The sequence below is a fragment of the Schistocerca piceifrons genome, chromosome 8 (assembly GCF_021461385.2).
Source record: "Schistocerca piceifrons isolate TAMUIC-IGC-003096 chromosome 8, iqSchPice1.1, whole genome shotgun sequence".
Lineage (NCBI taxonomy): Eukaryota > Metazoa > Arthropoda > Insecta > Orthoptera > Acrididae > Schistocerca > Schistocerca piceifrons.
The window spans coordinates 77,019,907-77,045,912 of NC_060145.1; the positions used below are offsets into that span (position 1 = coordinate 77,019,907).

General features: G+C 43.2%; 1 long non-coding RNA gene across 1 annotated transcript in view; it reads right to left on the bottom strand.

Moving 5' to 3' along the window:
* Positions 1-26,006, bottom strand: part of LOC124711852 — a 72,846-nt gene that overhangs the window by 38,794 nt on the left and 8,046 nt on the right. The window contains exons 2-3 of the long non-coding RNA XR_007005534.1: positions 22,396-22,500; positions 11,536-11,646 (exon numbers count right to left, since the gene is read on the bottom strand). This is a non-coding gene — a long non-coding RNA (uncharacterized LOC124711852). The remainder of the gene's footprint in view (positions 1-11,535; positions 11,647-22,395; positions 22,501-26,006) is intronic.

The following is a 26,006-nucleotide window of genomic DNA, read 5'->3' on the forward strand; positions in this document are numbered from 1 at the left end:
ATTATCAAGGGAGACAGAATAACTTCAGATGCAACAGTCCATCACGCAGTTACGATTCCGGGAGAAATTCTCCACCACATGACCGACAAACAAGAAACTATGTAAACTACCGACAAAATGACAGAACTGAATTCCATCAGAACTGGCGAGCTTCAAACAGGGCAGGGCCTTCTCATCAAGGTGAATTTGTAGAAGTTCGGTCTCCTAATCCCAATAACGGCGCGCGCCAACAAAGAAACAGACAATGACTCGCACCGCAGGCAGCCATCTGCGCCGGTTGGCTCAGGGAAAAATAGCATACACGCTAAGCTTGAGAAAAATTTTAGCATTCCTTACCGACGTATACCACATGATAATTGCATTCAAATCAAACTGTGAGTACTATGAAGAGTAAAGGATAGCACCACACTTCACATGTAAAACCGTTTATCTAAAGATAAACTGTTTTTTAACTTAGTCTTTGCTATAAAATTTTTCACTTTACATTACTAGTATGCTTTGTCAGACTTAAGAAACTGTTAACATGCAACAATGTTTTAAGTTAAATATCCAGTCAGGAACCAAGAGAACTTATTGAAACATAAATTACGAATGCATTGTTATACTGAACAGATGACACAGTGTTGTATTTGTACATTCTTGCTTGTTAGTTGCACGATTACGTAACGACTATAAGTTTCACATACTTAGAACATTTACCAGTACTGCTAATGAGATTTTAATGCAACATTTTGGTTTACTTGAAATTTGGTGTATCATGAGGTAAGTACATTGGCTTCTCAAGAACTTAGCTTTCAGAGGACGATAACTACGACACTTCCACAGAGATTATCTTACAACAAGACGCACATTTAGTGCTACAGGACACGTATTTGAGTGATTAATTTTGTACTTAAAACATTTATTTTTAAAGATATTTGAAGTACAATGATACAAAGGTTTTCCGTAATACATTTCATTCCATTGTTGTAATCTGTAACACCTGAGGGTATAATTACATTAATCCTCAGGGGGTGTATGCCTACTTTGTGTACCATGTGTTTGGCAAGCACAAGGAGCCCTAGCTAATATGGTATTTGCTTATACAACTTTACACATCGGTACCATATTTCTTTAACACACAAATTACACAGCTATCTGATCATTTAACTGAGAGATAAACTTTTTTTTCTATGTCAGTGACAGATGTTTACGCAATTACATAGTTGGGTAACTTCACACTTATGAAATTGTATTTTGTCTGTACTGTGTGAACTCTTCATACACTCCTGGAAATGGGAAAAAGAACACATTGACACCGGTGTGTCAGACCCACCATACTTGCTCCGGACACTGCGAGAGGGCTGTACAAGCAATGATCACACGCACGGCACAGCGGACACACCAGGAACCGCGGTGTTGGCCGTCGAATGGCGCTAGCTGCGCAGCATTTGTGCACCGCCGCCGTCAGTGTCAGCCAGTTTGCCGTGGCATACGGAGCTCCATGGCAATCTTTAACACTGGTAGCATGCCGCGACAGCGTGGACGTGAACCGTATGTGCAGTTGACGGACTTTGAGCGAGGGCGTATAGTGGGCATGCGGGAGGCCGGGTGGACGTACCGCCGAATTGCTCAACACGTGGGGCGTGAGGTCTCCACAGTACATCGATGTTGTCGCCAGTGGTCGGCGGAAGGTGCACGTGCCCGTCGACCTGGGACCGGACCGCAGCGACGCACGGATGCACGCCAAGACCGTAGGATCCTACGCAGTGCCGTAGGGGACCGCACCGCTACTTCCCAGCAAATTAGGGACACTGTTGGTCCTGGGGTATCGGCGAGGACCATTCGCAACCGTCTCCATGAAGCTGGGCTACGGTCCCGCACACCGTTAGGCTGTCTTCCGCTCACGCCCCAACATCGTGCAGCCCACCTCCAGTGGTGTTGCGACAGGCGTGAATGGAGGGACGAATGGAGACGTGTCGTCTTCAGCGATGAGAGTCGCTTCTGCCTTGGTGCCAATGATGGTCGTATGCGTGTTTGGCGCCGTGCAGGTGAGCGCCAAAATCAGGACTGCATACGACCGAGGCACACAGGGCCAACACCCGGCATCATGGTGTGGGGAGCGATCTCCTACACTGGCCGTACACCACCGGTGACCGTCGAGGGGACACTGAATAGTGCACGGTACATCCAAACCGTCATCGAACCCATCGTTCTACCATTCCTAGACCGGCAAGGGAACTTGCTGTTCCAACAGGACAATGCACGTCTGCATGTATCCCGTGCCACCCAACGTGCTCTAGAAGGTGTAAGTCAACTACCCTGGCCAGCAAGATCTCCGGATCTGTCCCCCATTGAGCATGTTTGGGACTGGATGAAGCGTCGTCTCACGCGGTCTGCACGTCCAGCACGAACGCTGGTCCAACTGAGGCGCCAGGTGGAAATGGCATGGCACGCCATACCACAGGACTACATCCAGCATCTCTACGATCGTCTCCATGGGAGAATAGCAGCCTGCATTGCTGCGAAAGGTGGATATACACCGTACTAGTGCCGACATTGTGCATGCTCTGTTGCCTGTGTCTATGTGCCTGTGGTTCTGTCAGTGTGATCATGTGATGTATCTGACCCCAGGAATGTGTCAATAAAGTTTCCCCTTCCTGGGACAATGAATTCACGGTGTTCTTATTTCAATTTCCAGGAGTGTATTTTTTCAGAACCATTGTGGTACTATAAGAGCTTTGAATGATGTGATTGGTATGAGATCATGATTTTTAAAGTACGTTTGAGGCAGATGACACTTTTGACATGAGCAGAGAATTTTTTGTAGGTTTTGAAATTACTGGATGAAGCTAAGACGATTTTGAGAGTTGACTGAGGTGTTATGATGTTATTATTACGATGACTATGTGTATTATGCTGTTGCAGTATGTTTATGATCAATAAGCTGATGCTATATAAGGAATGTGATTACGTGTTTATATGTATATGAATAATGAATAGAAGTATGAAAATGACTGGCTGTGCTGTGTGCAGTCTGTGGCTAGTTTGCATTGTTGTCTGCCATTGTAGTGTTGGGCAGCGGCAGCTGGATGTGAACAGCGCGTAGCATTGCACAGTTGGAGGTGAGCCGCCAGCATTGGTGGATGTAGGAAGAGAAATGGCGGAGTTTTGAAATTTGTAAAAATGGATGTCATGAACTGCTGTATATATTATGACTTTTGATGACTATTAAGGTAAATACATTGTTTGTTCTCTATTAAAATCTTTCATTTGCTAACTATGCCTATCAGTAGTTAGTGCCTTCCGTAGTTTGAATCTTTTATTTAGCTGGCAGTAGTGGCGCTCGCTGTATTGCAGTAGTTCGAGTAACGAAGATTTTTGGTGAGGTAAGTGATTTGTGAAACGTATAGGTTAATGTTAGTCAGGGCCATTCTTTTGTAGGGATTTTTGAAAGTCAGACTGCGTTGCGCTAAAAAAAATATTGTGTGTCAGTATAAGCACAGTCATGTATAATTGTTTAAAGGTTACGTTTCAACACATCCATGCCCGAGGCAGGATTCGAACCTGCGACCGTAGCAGTCGCTTGGTTCAAGCGCCTAGAACCGCTCTGCCACTGCGGCCGTCTTGGTCAGTTCTATACGGGGTTTCACTAGATGCTGCACCCTTCGTCAGCTGAGCCACACTCACAAAAAGATGTCACTAGCCTTGATGATGCATGTCAGAGACCATGCAGGGCTGTCATGCATCCTGACGCTGTGCACCCGCATTCTAATTCAGCGATTTGCAAATTGTATAAATTGTAAGTATTGGGACATTTATGTGAGAACCAGATCTGTTGCTCGAATTGGAAGGCCTTCAGTACGCTGTCTCCTGAACCGTAGCTACAATGTATGCACTCATGGAACGCTTGAGTACATTATGCAGGTGCAATGTACCGGACTGGCTATCATGCATTTCCCGCAGAGCCCTACACATGGTTAGTAGTCAATAAACAGTGAACATCTTTTAATAGTACGCCATTGTAAACAGCACGCGGACAGTGGTCGCTCATTCAGATCTATGTCTGAGGCATCACAAATCCATGCACAGAGAAGTCGCTTGCGTACTGTCTGTTCAACTAGTTAACGTGAAAATGTGGAGAATAGTATTTCATAGTTTGCTGTTGTGATGGCGCTGCATCACTATCCATACGAAATATGAAGAATCTGTCACATGTGTTCAAAATTAGCTAGCATTTGACCTTGACAGTTGTTCGGACTATGTATATGTAAACACTGGACTGGTTTATAATCTCCGCAGGAAAACAGGGTTCCATCATACTTGCCGGAGATAATTACATCTCACATCTACTAATCCAACCCGCTAGGAGTCCCAGGCTGACATATAAATCCCGTATTTTGCCCATGACATACCACAAAAATTTGAATCGTAATATGCAGGTGACAAATAATTATAGACTGGGTCGAACACGGTGATATTAGCACAGTGTGGTAGAACTGTAGCACATTTATACGTACAATGCTATCTGTTGTAGCATTAGAGCACTAAGCTAATACACAGAAAAGCGATGTCATGATCATATGACCAGCTTACAAACTCTTGATAGATAATGCATTAAGTCTTCTAGACACATTGACTCCTTTCAATACGTATATCTTTATTTGAATTCCCGTAGTTACTGTCATGGAGGCAATGACTCTTATTAGATTCTGTCATTATTCTTAACGCTAGCAAAGAAAACCGCTGAAAGGTGGTGCTTTTTCGACCCCTAGTAATTGCAAATGATGTACATGTTTCCTAATATCATCATTTTGCCCGGTCTTGACTTTATAGAGTATCAAACCCAAGTAAAATAGCTGGCGAATCGATTTCCTGGTAGGCGAACTTAAAATTATACACAGAAATTCCGCAGCGAATAGCCAGTCATTTAATCATTCCAGCAATTGACAAATGCTCCATTTAAAACTTGTCTTGTACAGCTTATACATCCCATGTTGTTGTTCTTGTGGTCTTCAGTCTGGAGACTGGTTTGATGCAGCTCTCCATCCTACTCTATCCTGTGCAAGTCTTCGAATGAATACTGCAAAATACTTACTATAGTCATCTCTTGGTCTCCCTCTACAATTTTTACCCCACACTTCCCTCCAGTACCAAACTGGTTATTCCTTGATGTCTCGGAATGTGTCCTATTAACTGATACCTTCTCCTAGTCAGGTTGTTCCACAAATTTCTCTCCCCAGTTATATTCAGTACTTTTCATTAGGTACCAGACCTACCCATCTAATCTTCAGTATTCTTCTGTGGCACTAAATTTCAAAAGCTTGTATTCTCTCTTTGTCTAAACAGTTTATCGTTTAAGTCTCACTTCCATTCATGGCTACACTCCGTACAAATACTTTCAGAAAAGACTTCCTTAAACTTAAATCTATATTCGCTGCTAATAATCTTCTATTCTTCAGACCATTATCAATCATTTTCATGCCAAATAGCAGAACTCATGTACTGCTTTAAGTGTCTCGTTTCCTTATCTAATTCGTTTAGCATCACGTGATTTAATTCGACTACATTCCATTGTCTTTCTCTTTGTTTTTTGGCGATGGTCATCTAATATCTCACTTTCAAGACCTCGTACATTCCACTCATCTTGTCCTCTAAGTCCTTTGCTGCTCTCAGAGAATTATAATTTCATCAGCAAACCTGAAAGTTCCCATCTCTTCTCCCTGTGCTTTAATTCTTACTCCAAATTTTTCTTTGGTTTCCTTTATTGCTTGCTCAATGTACAGATTGAACAATATCAGCGATATTTTACAACCCTGTCTCATTCCTTTCTCAACTACTGCTACCCTTTCATGCCCCTTGACTCTTATAACTGTCATCTGGCTTCTACACAGGCTGTAAATAGCCTTCCGCTCGCTGCATTTTACCCGTGCTACCTCCAGAATTTGAAAGAGAGTATTCCAGTCAACATTCTCAAAAGCTTTCTCTAAGCCCCCAAATGCTATAAACGTAGGTTTGCCTTTCCTTTACCTTTCTTCTAAAAGATGTTGTAGGGTCAGTATCACCTTGCGTGTTCCTGTATGACTCAAGAGTCCAAAATGATCTTCCCCGAGGTCGGTTTCTACCAGTTTGCCATTCTTCTGTAAAGAATTTGTGTTAGTATTTTGCAACGATAGTTCGGTAATTTTCACGCTTGTCAGCACATGCTTTTATTGGAACTAGAATTATTATATTCTTCTTGATGTCTGGGGGTATTTAGCATATCTCACACATCTTGCACGCCATATGGAAGAGTTTTGCCATGACTGGCTCTCCTAAGGCTATCAGTAGTTCTGACGGAATGTCGTCTACTTCTGGGGCCTCAGTGCTCTGTCATATTCTTCTCACAGTATCGTATCTCATGTCTCATCTTCATCTACGTCCTCCTCCATTGTATAAAACTGCCCTTAAGTACACTCCCTTGTATAGACCCGATATATACTCCTTCCACATTTTAGCTTTCCTTCTTTGATTAGCACTGGTTGTCCATCTGAGCTCTTGATAGTCACACAGCCCCTTTTCTTTTCTGCCAAGGTTTCTTTAATTTTCCTATAGGCAGTGCCTCTGTTTCACCTTTTGGTATATACTTTTAAATCTTTACGTTTGTCCTCTATTAATCCTGTTTAGCCATTTTTCACTTCCATTCAGTCTCATTCTTTAAACGTTTTTATTCCCTTTCGCCTGCTTCATTTACTGAATTGTTACATTTTCTCCTTACATCAATCTTTTCTTTTCATCAATTAAATTCAGTATCTCCTGTGTTATACAAGGATTTCTATTAGGCCATGTCTTTTACCTGTTTGATCCCGTGCTGCCTTCACTACTTGATTTGTCAATGCTCTTCTACTGTATTCCCTTCCTCAGCGCGGGTTTAGCCGAGTGGTCTAAGGCGCTGCAGTCATGGACTGTGCGGCTGGTCCCGGCGGAGTCCTCCCTCGGGCATGGGTGTGTGTGTTTGCCCTTAGGATTATTTAGGTTTTTTTTTGGTCATCAGTCTACTAACTGGTTTGATGCGGGCCCGCCACGAATTCCTTTCCTGTGCTAACCTCTTCATCTCAGAGTAGCACTTGCAACCTACGTCCTCAATTATTTGCTTGACGTATTCCAATCTCTGTCTTCCTCTACAGTTTTTGCCCTCTACAGCTCCCTCTAGTACCATGGAAGTCATTCCCTCATGTCTTAGCAGATGTCCTATCATCCTGTCCCTTCTCCTTACCAGTGTTTTCCACATATTCCTTTCCTCTCCGATTCTGCGTAGAACCTCCTCGTTCCTTACCTTATCAGTCCACCTAATTTTCAACATTCGTCTATAGCACCACATCTCAAATGCTTCGATTCTCTTCTGTTCCGGTTTTCCCACAGTCCATGTTTCACTACCATACAATGCTGTACTCCAGACGTACATCCTCAGAAATTTCTTCCTCAAATTAAGGCCGGTATTTGATATTAGTAGACTTCTCTTTCCGTCCGTCATTGGTTATTTTACTGCCTAGGTAGCAGAATTCCTTAACTTCATTGACTTCGTGACCATCAATCCTGATGTTAAGTTTCTCGCTGTTCTCATTTCTACTACTTCTCATTACCTTCGTCTTTCTCCGATTTACTCTCAAACCATATTGTGTACTCATTAGACTGTTCATTCCGTTCAGCAAATCATTTAATTCTTCTTCACTTTCACTCAGGACAGCAATGTCATCAGCGAATCGCATCATTGATATCCTTTCACCTTGTATTTTAATTCCACTCCTGAACCTTTCTTTTATTTCCATCATTGCTTCCTCGATGTACAGATTGAAGAGTAGGGGCGAAAGGCTACAGCCTTGTCTTACACCCTTCTTAATACGAGCACTTCGTTCTTGATCGTCCACTCTTATTATTCCCTCTTGGTTGTTGTACATATTGTATATGACCCGTCTCTCCCTATAGCTTACCCCTACTTTTTTCAGAATCTCGAACAGCTTACACCATTTTATATTGTCGAACGCTTTTTCCAGGTCGACAAATCCTATGAAAGTGTCTTGATTTTTCTTTAGCCTTGCTTCCATTATTAGCCGTAACGTCAGAATTGCCTCTCTTGTCCCTTTACTTTTCCTAAAGCCAAACTGATCGTCACCTAGCGCATTCTCAATTTTCTTTTCCATTCTTCTGTATATTATTCTTGTAAGCAGCTTCGATGCATGAGCTGTTAAGCTGATTGTGCGATAATTCTCGCACTTGTCAGCTCTTGCCGTCTTCGGAATTGCGTGGATGATGCTTTTCCGAAAGTCATATGGTATATCGCCAGACTCATATATTCTACACACCAACGTGAATAGTCGTTTTGTTGCCACTTCCCCCAATGATTTTAGAAATTCTGATGGAATGTTATCTATCCCTTCTGCCTTATTTGACCGTAAGTCCTCCAAAGCTCTTTTAAATTCCGATTCTAATACTGGATCCCCTATCTCTTCTAAAACCACTCCTGTTTCTTCTTCTATCACATCAGTCAAATCTTCACCCTCATAGAGGCTTTCAATGTATTCTTTCCACCTATCTGCTCTCTCCTCTGCATTTAACAGTGGAATTCCTGTTGCACTCTTAATGTTACCACCGTTGCTTTGAATGTCACCAAAGGTTGTTTTGACTTTCCTGTATGCTGAGTCTGTCCTTCCGACAATCGTATCTTTTTCGATGTCTTCACATTTTTCCTGCAGCCATTTCGTCCTAGCTTCCCTGCACTTCCTATTTATTTCATTCCCCAGCGACTTGTATTTCTGTATTCCTGATTTTCCCGGAACATGTTTGTACTTCCTCCTTTCATCAATCAACTGAAGTATTTCTTCTGTTACCCATGGTTTCTTCGCAGCTACCTTCTTTGTACCTATGTTTTCCTTCCAAACTTCTGTGATGGCCCTTTTTAGAGACGTCCATTCCTCTTCAACTGTACAGCCTACTGCGCTATTCCTTATTGCTGTGTCAATAACGTTAGAGAACTTCAAACGTATCTCGTCATTCCTTAGTACTTCCGTATCCCACTTCTTTGCGTATTGATTCTTCCTGACTAATGTCTTGAACTTCAGCCTACTCTTCATCACTACTATATTGTGATCTGAGTCTATATCTGCTGTCCTGTGGATACACGTTACGTGTCTTTAATGCAGTGGTTTCCATTGCCTTCTGCATCCTCATGTCGTTGATCCTTGCTGATTCTTCCCCCTTTAGGGGCAATTTCCCACTCCTAGGACAAGAGAGTGCCCTGAACTTCTATCCGCTCCTCCGCCCTCTTTGACAAGGCCGTTGGCAGAATGAGGCTGACTTCTTATGCCGGAAGTCTTCGGCCGCCAATGCTGATCATTTATCAAAATTTAGGCAGTGGTGGGGATCGAATCTGGGACCGACGACGTTTTGATTACGAATCAAAGACGCTACCCCTAGACCCCGGGTACCTTCCTTTATTTAGGTTAAGTAGTGTGTAAGCTTAGGGATTGATGACCTTAGCAGTTAAGTCCTATAAGATTTCACACACATTCACACCGATGAAAAATGTTATTTGACTTTGCGGTTACAAATAAAAAGAAATTTGCATTTTGTGTTTCTGGAAACTGAACCTCTAAGCGTTGATTAAATGTTTTATGAAATATTTCATTGTGAACGCATTTTCAAAGCTATAACCGGCATTTGGTTTCTCAGTTAGAAATAAGAAATACACTTTTCACTCTTTTCGGAAATTCAACCCTTATGGGGTGGAACAGGGGATGAAATTTTTTTTGGAAATATTTAATTATGCAAACATTTTGAAGCTACATTTACGAACATTTGTATTTGGCTTCTTTGTTAGAAATAAAGGAAATACTGTTTTTGGAGATTCATCTCTTAATGGAGTGACATGGGAGGTGAAATCTGGTTTCTCAGTTAGAAAATGTCGACCATTAACAGGGTAAAATAGTGGGTGAAAAATTTATGGAAGTAATTCATTATTAAAGAACTTGTAAAGTACTTTTGGAGCTACATCTAGGAAAATTGGTATTTGACTTCTTGGTTAAAAATTAAAAAAAAAACACATGTCTCAGTGTCTTTGGAAATTCAATCCCCTGTAGAAGTGAAATAGGGGATGAATAGTCTAATGAAGTTATTTCTGCAGGAAAACGTTTTCAGAGCTAAATCTATGAAAATTTGGATTTGGCTTCTCTGTTCAAAATTTAAAAAATATGTCTCACTGTTTTTGAAAATTTAAACCATTAGGAGGCGAAATGAGGGGTGAAAATTATTAATAAACTGTTTCGTTGTATCAAAAATTTTAAAAGCTAAATGTATGAAAAATTGTATTTCACTTCTCAGGTTAAATATAAAGAAATGTGTGTTAGGGGATGAAAGTTCCTATGGAAATATCGTCATAAGAACGCAAAAGGCACACTTAAAAAAGATCTTGGTCTCCATCTACCAGAATCGCGTTTTGGTCAGAAATATATTCGGAAAAGACCATGCTTCTATCGCCTACATCAGCGTGAAAATTTTAGAAGGTGTTGCAATTTGTAAACAACATAAAAATTTGATTCAGGAAAAAGAAAATAAACACACAAACAACGCGAGCGAAGCAGCGGGCGTTAAGCGGGAGTCTCCAAGCTGCAGGCGGGAAAACTCCCTTTTCTAAGACAACTAGACGCTGGTCTTTGACAGTGTTAGGCTAACATGGAACACCATAAGATTCTGAAGATCCATGCAGAGGGATCGAAATGTCGACCGTGTAGAGGAAACATAATGCGGCCCAGTAACCCAGAAGATTTTACCTTCAAAGAATAATATTGTTTCACCACTCAGATTTCGTGATTCGGCACTGCAGCTCAGTCGGCCTGAGAAGAGGATATTAGGCCGAGAGTTAGAGAGGGAAGTACTGACAGACGAAGACGGAGATGGACGTGACTCGGTCGTACAAAATATTCTCCAACCACAGTGGGCAACACCGGCAACCCTTTGACGATACGTTGAAAACTATTTATGACAGTTTGCCCCATCAGAGAGATATACCGCAATATCGCCGTGAACTGGAACCACATTGCAGCAGTGTTGTTGGCAACACTATTGCTTCCGCACATTGCCGTAAAATATGGCCGTTGTGAAAGCGTCTTAAGTTATTCGCATTAGTACTTCGCAACCATGGCTTATTAGTAAATAAGTAAATTCACACTTGTCAGTAGCTCCCTTTTTCTTAGAACGGAAATTATTACCGTCTTCAAGAAGTCTGGCGGTATTTTAGCTGACTTATGCAACTTGCTTCCCAGATAACAGTTACGTCATGGCTGGCTCTCCTATGAATCTCAATGATTCTGAGGCAGTGTCGTTTATTCTAGTGGCTCTGTTTCGACTTAGATCTTTCAGTGCTCTGTAGAAGTCTCTTATCCTGATCCTTCTTTCATTGTCATAACAATTCCATTCCCCTTATGTAGTCCATCAATTTGTTACTTCCACCTTTCAGAAAAATAAAATGTGGCACAATTACCATAAACTTCCAGAGTAGGATCAGTGAAGGCCCGTACTCACCATTCTACTTGCCAGGGCATGTCCTGGTGCACGTGGCCGTTTCTCCGTCATCGTCACAGACGCACCTGCTGCACTTCCTCAGGAACGTAGTCCCAGGCGGGCATCTCGCCTCTGTGGAAGAAGAAGAACAACAAGACGAATGTGACAACAACAATTACTAAATTTTAATATGCTGAACATGCAAGACGGCTGTACTCATAATCATGTAAACAGAACACAGCACGTCGTTTTTAACGAAGAGAAATCTTCATACATAAAAGTAGGACTCGCCTGTAGGAAGTGGTAGAAACTTTTAGTATTTTTTTTTAATTTTTTGTTTTGTGGGGACTTAACTCTAAGGTCGTCAGTCCCTAAGCTTACAACTACTTAACCTAAATTATCCTAAGGACAAACACACACACCCATGTCCGAGGGAGGACTCGTACCTCCGCCGGGACCAACCGCACAGTCCATGACTGCAGCGCCCGAGGCCGGCCGGTGTGGCCGAGCGGTTCTAGGCGCTACAGTCTGGAACCGCGCGACCGCTACGGTCGCAAGTTCGAATCCCGCCTGGGGCATGGATGTGTGTGATGTCCTTAGGTTAGTTAGGTTTAAGTAGTTGTAAATTCTAGGGGACTGATGACCTCAGAAGTTAAGTCCCATAGTGCTCAGAGCCATTTGAACCAATTTTGCAGCGCCCGAGACCGCTCGGTTAATCCCGCGCGGCAAACCGCTTGTACTTACAGTTTATATAACGGTGTTAGGGGCGTAAGTGCAGATATCGTAATCATTGGTACCTTAATATATACCCAATTCAGTGTGTTAGTTGTTTTTTTCTCTGCATTTAACAGTCTTCCCACAAACACGTCAAATAATTTACTACCCGATGTTTTCTGCAGAGCTTTAACTGCACCACTAAATGCACTAAGGCTGTCAGTACAGACTGTTTTGCGTCCATAAGTCAACACTTCTAACACCTGACCTACTGACCAGGGGAAAAATAAGCATTAATGGACTGCTCTTGCCACATGTGTTTGGGAGTACTATCTGTTGTGACCAGTCGATACTACTTTCGTCCAGCCACACCTGTGGGTTCTGTGATTGCTCCGGGAGAAGACTCATCAAAATAGAACATACGAAATATTAGTTCACTTTATTAAAAATGGTTCAAATGGCTCTGAGCACTATGGGACTCAACTGCTGAGGTCATCAGTCCCCTAGAACTTAGAACTAGTTAAACCTAACTAACCTAAGGACATCACAAACATCCATGCCCGAGGCAGGATTCGAACCTGCGACCGTAGCGGTCTTGCGGTTCCAGACTGCAGCGCCTTTAACCGCACGGCCACTTCGGCCGGCTCACTTTATTACATCAATGAATAAAATATTTACTTAACTTTCACACACTTCTTCGCCACAGGAGTACTGGATAATTTACAATTGTCATGGACAACCAAAGTATCACTTGACGCACTAATTAACAAACTGTTGTCTTAAGGTACAATGTTCAACATTAACAGCTCTACAAGTTCATCTGAAACGTTATAACTGTATCTGTCCTACTCTATGATGTTGACTGTTGTAGCTGAGGTCTCGAGCCGGGCGCGGTCTTGCGTGCTCGACTCTATGTTGACCTCAGTGCGAGGGTGCCGCTACTGCGAGGGAGGCGTGGTCTTCTGGAGCGCCTCCCATAACCCGTCGTTGAGTGTTGCAGCGAGCACTCGCTATCTGTGTCATCACTCCGCGTTACCATCTTTGGCGTCACACCATGATCTGTGTACGTTACAAACTAACCAATCTAAAAACATATGAGTTTTAATAGCTATAGTTTTTAGTCTTCAATTGAAGCAAATACTGATGCAGTGTTGCTCAGTACACTGCCCTTAGTCGCTAACAGAGATATCTGCACTTACACCCATAACACTCTCCATAAATGACTATGTTGATAACTTCGAATGCTCCATGTGGCTCTTCGCAGATCATGCTCTTTTATCTGGAGAAATCACTATACTAGAATACTACCGTGAGGTGACAAAAGTCAAACATACGGGTTCTAACCGCTATAGTTTTTATTCTGCAAATGAAGTTAGTACTGATGCAATGTTGTGGGATATCACCTAACATTGTGTCAGACTTCCTTTTGCTCGGAGTAGTGCTGGGACACTACATGTCGTGGACGCAAGTAGTCTGATGACCCCTGCAGAAATATTGAGCCATGCTGCCTCTATAACCGTCCATCATTGCGGAAGCGTTAACAAGGTGGGATTTTGTACGTAAACTGACCTCTCGATTACGTCACATAAATGATCGATGGGATTGACGTCGGCAGATGTGGATGGTCAAACCATTCACTCAAATTGTCGAGAATGTTCTTTAAATCAATCGCGAACAAGCGTGCGCCAGCGACATGACGCATTGCCATCCATTCGTCGTGGCATGCTATCCACAAGTTCATCAAGGTCCAGATTGTCCTACTCCTCAAGGGCAATTCAGCGAAGATCCCTCAGAGTGGTTGTTGGGTCACGTCGTCCATAAACAGCCATTTTCAATCCATCCCAGGCATGTTCGAAAGTGTTCATGTCTGGAGAACATGCTGGCCACTCTAGTAGAGCGATGTCGTTATCCTGAAGGAAGTCATTCACAAGATATGCACGATGGGGGAGAGAATTGTCGCCCACGAAGACGAATGCCTCGCCAATATGCCACCCATATGGTTGCACTATCGTTGGGAGGATGGCATTCACGTATCATAGAGCCATTACGACGCCTTCCATGACCACCAGTAGCGTACGTCGGCCCCACATAATGCCACCCCAAAACAGCAGGGGACCTCCACCTTGCTGCACTCGCTGGATAGTGTGCCTAAGGCGTTCAGCCTGACTGGGTTGCCTCCAAACACGTCTCCGACGGTTGTCTTGTTGAAGGCATATGCGACACTCATCGGTGAAGAGAAAGTGATGCCAATCCTGAGCGGTCCATCCGACATGTTGTTGGGCTCATCTGTAGCGCGCTGCATGGTGTCGTGGCTGTAAAGATGGACCTCGCCACGGACGTCGGGAGTGAAATTGAGAATCATGCAGCCTATTGCGCACAGTCTGAGTCGTAACACGACATCCTGAGGCTACACGAAAAGCATTATTCAACATGGTGGAGTTGCTGACCGGGTTCCTCCGAGCCGTAATCCGTATGTAGCGGTCATCCACTGCAGTAGTAGCCCTTGGGCGGCCTGAGCGAAGCATGTCATCGACAGTTCCTGTCTCTTTGTATCTCCTCCATGTCCGAACAACATCGCTTTGGTTCACTCCGAGACGCCTGGACACTTCCTTATTGAGAGCTCTTCCTGGCACAAAGTAACAATGCGGTCGCGATCGAATAGCGGATTGACCGTCTAGGCATGACTAAACTCCAGAAATATCATCCGTGTACCTCCTTCCTGGTGGAATGACTAGAACAGATCGGCTGTCGGACCTCCTCCGTCTAATAGGCGCTTCTCGTGCATGGTTGTTTACATCTTTGGGCGGCTTTAGTGACATCTCAGAACAATCAAAGGGACTATGTCTCTGATAGAATATCCACAGTCAACGTCTATATTCAAGAATTCTGGGAACCAGGGTGATGTAAAACTTTTGTTGATGTGTGTATTTTGGACAGATGGCAGCATCGGTCGTAAATGTTGAAATCACTTATTTCACAGATCTATTTCGGTCAGGTCAGTGCAAACTATTCGAACCTTACAGGCCCATATCATAGTAACAAAAAATTTTCTATGAGGTGTAACAAGTACTTTGATTTTTACTTCCAACAGATATTCAGTTTTACTGCCTACAATAATTTTGAAATTACAGACAGGCCTCTCTTGTGACCTCAGCAGTTGCCGATCCGACATGGATGTTGGATCGGCAACGCTCTTCAGCGTTCAGAGTCTGTTAATACCTGTCGTACGGCCATACTAACGTCGGAAACGTCTTCACATGAAATTTCAGCCCCGCCAATGCACTGTCCTTTTATACCGTGCGTATGCGGTATCTGTATATGTGCACATCGCTTTTCCAGGAGTTTATTACCTCAGTATTCTGGAAGAAATTCATCACGGAGAATGTAAAGATTTCGTTTACTAGTTACGAAACGTCAACCAATTCAAATGTTAAGGGAGGCGTTATTTATCCCGATGCATATATTTCGCGAAGAGACCATGGAGGTGAAACTAGGAAGACTACCACCTGTCGTTCTTGATGCACGTCTCGACTGGAACTGGAGAAGGGAGGAAGTGACAGTGGTAGACAAAGCGCCGTCCGCTACACGCCCTGCCGCGACTTATGGAGCATGGGTGTAGAGTAGATGTGTATTCGCTTATCTTATAACAAGTTAAACCTGACATGGCTCATGTTTACACTACGTATACCTACGTGGGTTTACAGAGAAACGGTGTCAGGTCGTAATATAAAATTTGTTGCAATAATTTATTCTAGACTTCTCGTTGTACTCAGGCGACTTTTCGAACTCAAATGGATGGAGTAGACACTAAACGTTTCGGGAGTTGTCGCATATACACTGAAGCGCCAAAGAAACAGTTATAGGCATGCGTATTCAAATACAGAGATATGTAAACAGGCACAATACGCGCTGCGGTCGGCAAAGTCTATATAAGATAATTGTCTGGCTCAGTTGTTGGATCGGTTACTGCTACTACAATGGCAGTGAGTTTGAACGTGGTGCGCGCGAGCGAAGGGATACAGCAGCTCCGAGGTATCGATGAAGTGGCGATTTTCCCGTACGACCATTTCAAGAGTGTACCGTGAATATCATGAATCGGGTAAAACATCAAATCTCCGACGTCGCTGCTGTCGGAAAAAGATCCTGCAAGAATGAGACCAACGACGACTGAAGATAATCGTTAAACGTGACACAAGTTCTACCCTTCCGCAAATTGCTGCAGATTTTAATCCTGGGCCATCAACATGTGTCAACGTGCGAATCATTCAACGAAACATAATAGATACGGGCTTTCGGAGCCGAAGGCCCAATTGCGTATCCTTGATGACTGCACGACACAAAGCTTTATTCCTCAACTGTGCCCGTCAACATCGACATTGGAGTGTTGGTGACTGGAAACATGTTGCCTGGTCGGACGAGTCTCGATTCAAATTGTATCGAGCGGATGGACGTGTACGGGTATGGAGACAACGCCATGAATCCATGGACCCCGCATGCCAGGCGGGGACTGTTGAAGCTGGTGGAGAGTCTATAATGGTGTGAGGCGTGTGCAGTTGGAGTGATATGGGACACCTAATACGACTAGATACGACTGTGACAGGTGACACGTACGTAAGGATCCTGTCTGATCATCTGCATCTGCTAATATCTATTGTGCATTCTGACAGACTTGGAGAAATTTCAGCTGGACAATGCGACACCCCACATGTCCAGAACTGCTATAGAGTGGCTGCAGGAGCACTCTCCTGAAATTAAACACTACCGCTGGGCACCAAACTCCCCCAGACATGAACATTATTAAGCATATCTGGGATGCCTTGAAACGTGATGTTCAGAAGAGATCTCCAACCCTCGTACTCTTTCCGGTTTATGGACAGTCCTGCACGATTCGTGGTATCAGTTTCCTCCATCACTACTTCAGAAATCAGTCGAGTCCGTACCACGTCGTGTTGCGGCACTTGTGCGTGCTCGCGGGGGCCCTACAACATATTACGCAAGTGTACCACTTTCTTTGGCACTTTAGTGTATATCTCCCTCCTTAACTTTTTAACATACGTCTAAGTTTTTATATGATTTCTAATTTATGGTATGATGTTCACGTAACTTATGCAAATATTTTATGCTGTAACACCTGTTATAATTTTACGTTGACAAGAGCCTCTACATGTCGGCATTTACTAGTGAGCATTCACTCTGAATTACGATATAACTAAACTGGCTGCTGTGTAAAACCATGGCTTCAGATAACTCTTTTTTTGTCAATTTTATATATGACAAGAGCCGCTCGGCCTCATCTAATCTAATGCACCATCATGTGACGTAACAAGGCCCACTACTCCTGAAGAAGATATTTTTAGAAATATCTAAACCTGTGTCAAGGGCTAGTAAACCTTTGTTTAGCAACTGGTTGGCTGATTTTTTAACCTCTTCAGAATCATGGCAAATCTAAACCTGGATGGCCTGACGCGCTTTTGAACCGTTGCCCTGCAGAATGCGTGCCCAGCATGCTAAGCACTGCGCCACCTCTCTCGGTCCCAAGGAACTTAGCTGAAGCCATAGAAACTACGACTGCATTGTAAGGGATAGAGAGTGTGACCCGAGTTCGGGATAGAAAAAGAATTTTCGCAGCAGGTGTTAGGTGTTACGGGTGTGTAGCAATAGGTCAGATGCAGTGGGAACGCGATGAATCAAAACGTAAGAAATGTAGATGAACAGAGTATAGTGAACGAAATTACAGGCAAGGGTTTAAGAAGGGACCTTGTAAGGTGACAAAGAGTGGAAATACTCCGCAATGGGAGCTCCGGAAATGCTGTGTGATGCTCTAGCCAAAACGTGTGCAGTGGCGGGATTTTGCTTGGATGACTTAGGGGATGGAAGGAACGTAAAATTTCGTTGGGGACAGGTTTGCAGGTGTCTGTGGTAAGTTAGGTCCTCATGGGAGAAATGAGGTTGTGCCCACCACGATGTACGTTAAGTGGAGGGAGTGGAAATAACGCGCTTACATTGGATTGAGTGGTACTGAGTTTTTAGGTTGGACCGAAGAATTTCAAAGTCTGTGGATTTGTCCTACATAGGCGATGATTATTGCACTATCTCGGGGATGGATATTTTCATTAAAGATCACGCTAAAACTGACCCTTATCAGTGTATGGTAGAATTTGATGGGAAGCTGCTGACAGACTCACACCGCTGCAAGATTTGACCCTGGAGCTATAATGTATTGTAAGGTACGAGAAAGCTACTACGGTAGAGTGTAGGAACTGATTTGCTGATAAGTTTGTGTTCTAGAACCACTACAAGAAAATGAGGATTTTTATAAGGGACTGTGCTTCATATGCAGAAGTTTTGTATGCACACGATTTATACGGTGAACATGTAGGGCCCATAACTTTGGGACACAAATATGGAACTGTGTAAACGGCTGATGGTCGCCAGTTGGGAGATATAACAGGAAGCTGCTTTGGAATTCAGACCCTAAGCTTAAGCAAGCCACCAGTTTAGCTGCGAAATGGACACAGTACTACCATGCGGCTCATTTCAGTACAGCGTATTCCACTTGCAACGTGCAGTGACCAGCGAATAATGCAGATGACGCAATTGCAACAGACAAAGCACTTTCACGTCAGCTAAGCGTTACGGGACATTTGGTAAACGAAACACAGCCAGAATTAAAAGTAATTTGCCTGTGGATCTACTCTGGCGAGCAATAATGTGTGCAAAGTAGCTCACGGAATGTAGGTTTCAAAGCTGTGGCATTTGTTTCTTTTGTAGATTAAAATAACATGAAAAATGCACTATGACCTTTTTTTTTATATGTCTGTGGGCCATCTCAGGAGAAGTATTACGTCCAAAGCACATACACGTGCAAGACATTTTATACTGCTGATGTACAAGATCATTTCTTTTACTGAAACTAAACGAATACAGTTAAACTAAGGTACCATGGAAAATAGATAAAGTGACAATAAATAAATACGTTGAAGACTAGGTGCTTACGTCACGAATATTGTTTAGACTTGAAGAGTGACAGTGTTATGAGCGCGTTTAGCGTCATGTGTTGTGTTCTATGACGAACTTGACGCAATTACTCAAATGACTTACAAGAATTCAGAGTTGACGAGTTTGCGTTCCCCTCGGCCAAGGTTATACGCTACTGGTATTTCGCAGAGACACAACAGGGCATACTTGCAAATTTACCCTTTGATAAGATCCATGGAGAAAGACTATTGCGTGACTACAGAGAATTAGACGTAACGAAACGCAAAATAGTCTAACTTAGTGGTTCATTGTGGCACGGTGTAGGATCAGGTTACAGTATGGAATGCAGGTTTTCCTGTTATCGTTTTCGGTAAATCCGACGCTCATGGCAGTTAACTGGTGAAATATTTAATCGGTGGCTTCTGTTATTTAGGACCGATATTGAAAATAGACAGTTGACATTAATATCAGGAACGGACACCGGATTATACACGTTAGGAGCACGTCATTACACGGCTGTTGTCATGTTCTACGTCCCAAAAACATTTAAGGTGCATGTCGATCTTTATCTGCTAAGCGGCAGAAGGGAAGGAATTTACAACTGAACATTAGTTATAAATACTTGTCTGTGTGCTCTGCTGTGTAGTACAGTACTGTAAGCTGAATATTCATGACGTACAATCAACAAAAATACGTACACCATAAACAGACGACATTTAGTTACCTTCACAAACATTTGTTGTGAAGAAAGAAAATTTTTATTCTGGTAACCATCGTTAACAAGTTAATTAAAATATTCAAATGTATGCTAGTAAATAAAGTTTAAATTTGTTCGGGAATATTTCAGATACAATTAGATTCATTATCCACAACTTTGGAGTTACTCTTATTTTACGTGTTCCTAAATCGATTGCATGTTCTTGATATAATGCATAACATGAAAGCAAAAAAAAATGGTTCAAATGGCTCTGAGCACTATGGGACTTAACATCAATGGTCATCAGTCCCCTAGAACTTAGAACTACTTAAACCTAACTAACCTAAGGACAGCACACAACACCCAGCCATCACGAGGCAGAGAAAATCCCTGACCCCGCCGGGAATCGAACCCGGGAACCCGGGCGTGGGAAGCGAGAACATGAAAGCATAAATAAGTCAATGTATTCAAGGCAGAACTAGTAATTTATTTGTGCTTATGCCATATTTTAGAACATATGGTAATCAAAATAGCTTTATATTAGTGACTACATTTAAACTCAATTTAAAAAATTCAGTGAATCCAAAAAATAACTTTTATAAGACATAAAGTCACTTGATAGAAAGAGCGTGTAAATTTCAAAAACAGTGATACAAAAGTTGCCCAAGTGGAGCAGATAGTATCCAAAAATTTATGATGGTTCTAAAGTTATTAACGCACGTAAGCTGCTGAAGTTAGCCTGTAGAAAGTTTAGGACAACTGCTATCATCCAACCAGCGTGCTATTATTTCGAAATATTTTGTGAACAAAATATTCTTCGATCGCTGAAATCAGCAAATAATATTATTATACTAGCGCTAGCAGAAACTCTTTTAAGTGCTTCTGAAAGTGTCTCACTCCAGGAAAAAGAAGATTTAGGCCATCTACGTGAAACCTTACATCAAAGATGTTTAATCAGTTCAGTACGTAGCAAATAATAATGCTTCTCATTCTGATGTGAACTTTCGATTAGTGCAACACATTTCATCTCTTGGTAAATAAGCTAGGTAGTCAGACGAACATTGTTACAAGTCTCATGTAAGAACGTCTGTTGTAATACATATAGTATTTTAAATATTCTACTCGGTCTTTTTTATTTAAGATGTCCAGATTTACATAATGTAGTAATTTAGGAGTCGTAGAACACCATCCTCGGACGTCCATATGGCTGTCCAAATCAACTGTGGAACACATCCAGCATCTCACATTGTAGCATGACCGTGGTTCAAATGGTTCTAAACACTATGGGACTTAACATCTTAGGTCATCAGTCCTCTAGAACTTAGAACTACTTAAACCTAACAAACCTAAGGACATCACACACATCCATGCCCGAGGCAGGATTCGAACCTGCGACCGTATCAGTCGCACGGTTCCGGACTGAGCGCCTAGAACCGCGAGACCAGCATGACCTTGGAAACCATCTTTAGATACAGACGATTCAAGAAGATTGTGGTAACATTCACACTGTAGTCCACACAGAGACTCCTCTCTAATAGAGTCGGTCTGATATATAGCTCTATTATCAGACCGACTCTATTAGAGAAATCATCGTAAAGACAGCCGAGTCGACATTTTCAAACCTGTACTATTAGTAGCTGAACTGAGTGACCAAGAGGTCTACCTGGAAAGGTGAATAGAACAAATAAATAATATCCGTTGTGCAATAACGTCACTAACATCATAAACAATCTAGAATTGAATGATCTATTATTCAGTTATGTAGTATTGTGTGATACAAACAAAGAAAACTTTGTTGGGAACTTGCTGGCACATTAAAACTGTGCAGAACCAGGACTCGAGCATGGAACCTTCTCCTTCAGCGGACAAATTTTCTACCGAGGTTTCTTTCCGATCTGTTTCCTCGCCGTTATATCGTCAGTGGTTCTTTGCGGGTATCGCATTAAATATGTAAAGTTCTCTCGATGAGAACTCAATTTTTTTTTACGGCAAGGGGTGGCCAGTCCCACGACAGAACACGCTGAGCTACTGTGCTGCCGGTGAGCTACCCAAAAACGACTCACGACCAGCCTTTACCGTCTTGCTTACGGCAGTACCTCACTTCCTACCATCCAAACATCACAGAAGTTCTCCTGCAACCTTATGGGACTAGCTGTCGTGGAAGAAAGGATATCGCGGAGGTATGGCATAGCCACAGCCGTGGGGATCGTTTTCATAATGAATTTTCAACCCTGTAAATTTGTGAGGGCGGATGGAGATTCATACTTGGATAGCTCAGCCGGTGGAGCCCTTTCCTGTGGATCTCAAAGGTTCCGTGTTCGATTCGTAGAGTGGCATGCAGTTTTAATGCGCCAGGAGGTTTGGAATCAGCCCACACTCCCCTGCAGAGTGAGGATTCATACTGAAAATTGTGCTGGAGCTTCAGAAGTCATGCTGCGATAATTCTAAGCCAGGCACGATGCTGTGTCAGTTGATGACGGAGATTCGCTTACGTCTTTTCTGCTTGCCGCATTTCCTGAGAGTGCACATCCATTGTCCCCTGTCGATGCAGAAACAATCGTTGCAGTCTTTCGTCATCGTATCGCCAGGAGTACACACTGAAACAGCAACGAGAAAAGGGAGCTCATTATGAACATCAGTTTGTAAAATCTGGATTGCAAATTCTATATTCAGCCTTAAATTGGATACCAAAATGTTACATGTGCAATTCTGATTTAATCAATTGCGCATAGAGGTCTTAATGTTTAGAAGAATTAATCTTTATTATGTGGGTAGTTTGAAAAAAATGAAGAATTTGTTGTTTAACTTCGTGGAATATTCCCACTTCAGCCCCTATAGTTTTTCTGCCCTATAATTTCATGAAGTTCCCACAGCCGGCGGCGCTGTAAGTAGCCTTCAAAATGGCGTACGAAACGGAAGTGCGTTCTAAGCAGAGAGCTGTCACTGAGTTACTTTTGGTGGAAAACCAGAGCGTCGCAGATATTCATAGATGCTTGCAGAATGTCTACGCAGACCTGGTAGTTAACAAAAGCACGGTGAGTCGTTGGGCAAACCTTTCCGATCTCTCGCGTTCCGGCCTGCCGCACACACCTGTGACTCTTGCAATGTTCAGAAGTGCGGACACTCTCATTCGAGGTGATGGACGGTTAAGTCATGGCGACAGTCTTGAGGGACTCTGAAGGGGCTATTCTACTTGATTTCCTCACTCATCATTGAATGATCAGCTCGGAAGTATATTGTGCTATCCTCAGAAAACTGAAGAAACAACTTCAGTCTGTTTGGTGTCATATAAATGCAAACGAGCTTCGTCTTCTCCACAACAACGCAAGTTCTCACACAAGTCTGCGCAGCCGAGAGGCGCTCACAAAACTTCACTGGACTGTTCTTTCCTGTCTACCCTACAGCCCGCATCTCGCACCATCCATCTGTCAGGCCCAGTGCGGGATCCACTCTGCGGGAAGCAGTACGTGGATGATGGGGACGTTACTGATGCAGCCAAAACATTTTTCTTTTGAACGTTAAAACGTGATATACGGACGGAGGTGCATTCAAGTTCTAAGGCCTCCGATTTTCTTTTCTCTGGACTGGAAAGAGATAGAAACATGCGCATCGTTTTAAAACGAGGCCGCGTTCATTGTCAATACGTCCCAGAGATGGCAGCAGCGTACGGCGGATGGAATTTTACCGCCAGCGGCGAGAATGAGAACTGTTTTAAATACTTAAAATGGCGACGTTTTCCTTACTTGAACAGCGTACAATCATTCGTTTTCTGAATTTGCGTGGTGTGAAACCAATTGAAATTCATCGACAGTTGAAGGAGACATGTGGTGATGGAGTTATGGATGTGTCGAAAGTGCGTTCGTGGGTGCGACAGTTTAATGAAGGCAGAACATCGTGTGACAACAAACCGAAACAACCTCGGGCTCGCACAAGCCGGTCTGACGACATGATCGAGAAAGTGGAGAGAATTGTTTTGGGGGATCGCCGAATGACTGTTGAACAGATCGCCTCCAGAGTTGGCATTTCTGTGGGTTCTGTGCACACAATCCTGCATGACGACCTGAAAATGCGAAAAGTGTCATCCAGGTGGGTGTCACGAATGCTGAGGGACGACCACACGGCTGCTCGTGTGGCATATTGCCGAGCAATGTTGACGCGCAACGACAGCCTGAATGGGACTTTCTTTTCGTCGGTTGTGACAATGGATGAGACGTGGACGCCATTTTTCAATCCAGAAACAAAGTGCCAGTCAGCTCAATGGAAGCACACAGATTCACCACCACCAAAAAAATTTCGGGTAACCGCCAGTGCTGAAAAAATGATGGTGTCCATGTTCTGGGACAGCGAGGGCGTAATCCTTACCCATTGCGTTCCAAAGGGCACTACGGTAACAGGTGCATCCTACGAAAATGTTTTGAAGAACAAATTCCTTCCTGCACTACAACAAAAACGTCCGGGAAGGGCTGCGCGTGTGCTGTTTCACCGAGACAACGCAACCGCACATCGAGCTAACGTTACGCAACACTTTCTTCGTGATAACAACTTTGAAGTGATTCCTCATGCTCCCTACTCACCTGACCTGGCTCCTAGTGACTTTGGCTTTTTCCAACAATGAAAGACACTCTCCGTGGCCGCACATTCACCAGCCGTGCTGCTATTGTCTCAGCGATTTTCCAGTGGTCAAAACAGACTCCTAAAGAAGCCTTCGCCGCTGCCATGGAATCATGGCGTCAGCGTTGTGAAAAATGTGTATGTCTGCAGGGCGATTACGTCGAAAAGTAACGCCAGTTTCATCGATTTCGGGTGAGTAGTTAATTAGAAAAAAAATCGGAGGCCTTAGAACTTGAATGCACCTCGTAGTACTCACACAATCCTCAACAAGAGATAATGCGAATGTGTTAGAGAGAGAGATATAGGATATAATAGAATGAAACATTACTCTTAGTTTTACATGTAGTGCACATTTATCAATTAGTATTTCACAGTCGAATGAGTGCCTGAGAAAAATAATTTGTTTCTGGCTGCTCAAAGGGCAAGTGTTTCCCAGGGTGCACCGCCTGGGGTAATTCGTATCAACGTTGGGTTGAGACCGTAGGAAATCAAAATATCACCACCAGAACGGGGTAGAAGCGAAATTTCTGTCTGTGGGCCAACTTCATTTAACAATTGAACTGAAGCCGCACCTAGGGATCCTAAGCACCATTTGTGATAAACAAATAGTATATGAAAGCTAAACTCTTGATTATTTAGTAATTTTTGGAGGTTTAGAACTCTGTTTTCTGTGTTGTTGGGTATCAATGTCAGTTGTGGGCATCGCAAAGAGAGAGAGAGAGAGAGAGAGAGAGAGAGAGAGTGAGAGAGAGAGCAACCTCTGGTACGCGGCTATTACAGATGCTGTGGCTCTTACGGCCAGCTTGCCGGGAGTTGGACGGCAGTCATATTGTACCCATCGCGAACAACGTCTTATACTGCTATGGTACAGCACTACCTTCAAAATGAATGTGTCTAATCCTCAGCAACAAAACATGAAACATAACGCATCGAAAAATATCTTGAGAGTTGACCCTAGATTTAGTGTTATTGTCATTTATTAACAAAGACAGCCGTATATTTAGTAGTTCTTGTTGTGGCATTGGGCTCAAATACTAGGGGCAATCCAAAAATTTCCATTCAAAGACCGTACGGTCTGGAATCCGTATCCAAATCAGGGAAAAATCGCCATAAACATTGACGCAATCATTCCATGGACTCACCAGGTTGAAGATACCCGTTGGATAAAACACCGTGTTCTGTTGCGTGAATAAATCCGTAGCTGCCTGCTGCACATCCTCGTTCGAGAAGAACTGTCGACCCTTCAAGATCTTTTTTAAGGGACCGAAGCGCGATCATCGCGTGGGGAGAGATCAGGACTATAGGGACAGTGCTCAAGTGTCTCCCACTTGATTTGGTATAATGGATGAGGCTGGCCTTCCAGATCGACCGGCGTCATGTGTCGAATAGCGACCACCAAGGAAGGTGGCGCACCATTCCACAACAGTGGTTGTCGACAGACATGCTGACCGTTAGATGTTCTTCACTCCGTAGTGGATGTATACCAGCGTTT